Below are 2500 nucleotides of genomic sequence, written 5' to 3' on the forward strand. Positions count from 1 at the left end.
AAAAATTATCCCTTTTAAATAATTTATATAATATATATATATATATAAATCTTGAGTGTAGTCTATCCTTGCGGTAGAGTGCTTGATGCGTTTAGCAGAGCGTAGTATAACTGAAAGTTGAACTAATCAATAAGTCAAAGTCTGTCTGGTGATCGCTTAAGCGTGAAACTCAGAGTCACAGAAAAAGTGATGTCTTATTGATTAGTTCAACCTTGAGATATATAGCTCTTTGGCATTACAAAGCTTATAAGCTTTTGCTTTCATGTCCAAATTGAGCACTCTACCAGGATGAGTCATTGCCGCTAGAAAATGCGCATGCTCACTAGCTCGCCAGTTTCAGCACTCTGGCATGGCTTAGATGTATCACATGTGTGGAATATTCGGGGTGGATTTTTAAGCTTAACCACTATCCTAGACGTCAGCACTACATTGATGAGGCCTTGAAGGCCGAAACAGCACTGTCTGCAGTTAGTTATATACAAATATATATACATTTTTAATGGAAATCCAACGATGTAGTCGCAAGCTAGTAGGATCCGAAGGATACACAACGCTTTGCTATTCAAATGTTAAGTGGTGAGTGTACAAATAGCGACAGCAAACTACTAACTGATCCATTTTGAATGAAAAACATGTTATACCGTGAGTGGGAATCGAACCCGCGTACCCCTGGTTACTAGTCAGGTGTGCTGACCACTGCACCATCACAACAACCGTGCTGGCAAGAGGGTCATCAGTGAAGTTACTGGTTAGCCACGGGGTTCCCCGGTGTTTAAAATTCAGGAACAGGACGTACATCGTTTCATCCGAGCTAACTAATAACTTCACTAATGACCCTGTTGCCAGCAGGGTTGTCGTCATGATGCAGTGGTTAGTACACTCAACTAGCAACAAGGGGGACGCGGGTTCTATTCCCACTCGCAGCGTTTTATTGCACACTAATATTTATAAGTATAACTTCACACTACTTTAAATGAATCCAAAACATTTTTCACTCTAAAAGCTTTGTGCCGCGCGGTACCATTTTAAAGATACGGCAATTAAAGAATTATCACAAATCGCTTTTCCACGCGGCAAAGGTACTTTATTTAACGCGTCGTTTTTTTGTTTTTTTTTTCTTCTTTCTTTTTTTTTTTTTAACAGGGGTTTATTCAATAACAGTTATCTGCTCTCTTTTTGGACATAAAGAAATGGTTGATTTGTTTGTTTGTTTTGCTCTAAAATGCCAGCGAATGTGTTTTTTTACTCCATTTGCCCAACTGTTTTTCGATGTGCCTCGACAGTGACACGAAAATTTTGCCCTTGTGTTATAAACACGTAATCGCAATGAGTTTTCGTCAATTTAAGGATAAATCACTAGCTTGTGTTTTTAGAAGTTTGTTTGAAGCAGGTACAGGTAAGTTAATTCTGAGTTTCTTATAGTTGCTGTATTTTGCCGATTCTTGTTCCAAGCCAAGCAAGCGTGTTTCAATGAAATACATCAAAATGTAAATGCTCTCGTTCTCAGAGATAAAGTGGAATAAAGTACATTAATAAAACTCCTTTTGGACCTTGAACTGACAAAGTCTTCGAACGACCTGTCAAATCACGAGCTAATACGTCTTTGATTACTAATTTTAGCGTGATTCGTATTCGCTGGCTTTTCCAGCTTTTGACATTTTTCCTATTTCGTCATCTTGCTGATAAGCTGCTTGTTTTCTTTTAAAACATATGCAATTGAAGAAAAATTCATTGCCTAACTGGTGAATTGCACAGTAAATTTTACTTAAGTTGATTCCCTGGTTTTGCATTGCGCAACCCTGCTGCGCATAATTTCTTGCGTCATTTTCGCGCAAAAGAACCGACAGCCGACAAAACAACACATGCCCGCTCGACGGAAACTGCCTGCAATCATCAGTGATCTACCAAGCCACCGTTACACGCAAAGACAGAAACACGACAGAAACGTACATCGGACTCACAGAGAGCGACTTCAAAACAAGATACGGAAACCACACCGCATCATTCCGCCACGCTAAACACAGAAACTCCACCGAACTCAGCAAGCATATCTGGACCCTCAAAGACAAAAAACATCCAACACTTTAATTCCTGGCGCATTCTCTCATCGCACTCGCCGTACAACAGCTCAAGCAAAAGATGTAACCTCTGCCTCAAAGAACAAATTCTAATCATCTCCAGACCCGAACTATCAACACTAGACAAACGTAGTGAAATCGTTTCTTCTTGCCGCCACAGAAACAAGGCCCTCCCACACAGCAACTAAACTGTCAATTTCGGGCTGCATAAATTAGACAACTTATATTGTATATAAGCGACGGTAAAGTTTATTCTCATTAAATCCCCCGATGAGTGGGCGACCACGAAAAAGGCTTGTAGGGATGAAATTGTATTTTTACTTGTTGTTTTCTTCAATATATACTTCGCTCCAGCTACTTCTATGTATTGAGCACTGTTTTGCGAAAATCAAGTTTCACACTTAAGCTTAACCTCCAACCTA

At 39.7% G+C, this 2500-nt stretch overlaps 1 protein-coding gene across 1 annotated transcript in view; it reads right to left on the bottom strand.

The window, feature by feature from the left end:
• The window catches only part of LOC138016749 (allatostatin-A receptor-like), a 13755-nt gene that overhangs the window by 1738 nt on the left and 9517 nt on the right, over positions 1-2500 (bottom strand). The window lies entirely within an intron of this gene.

This window comes from Montipora capricornis, chromosome 9 (genome assembly GCF_036669925.1).
Source record: "Montipora capricornis isolate CH-2021 chromosome 9, ASM3666992v2, whole genome shotgun sequence".
NCBI classification, from domain to species: domain Eukaryota; kingdom Metazoa; phylum Cnidaria; class Anthozoa; order Scleractinia; family Acroporidae; genus Montipora; species Montipora capricornis.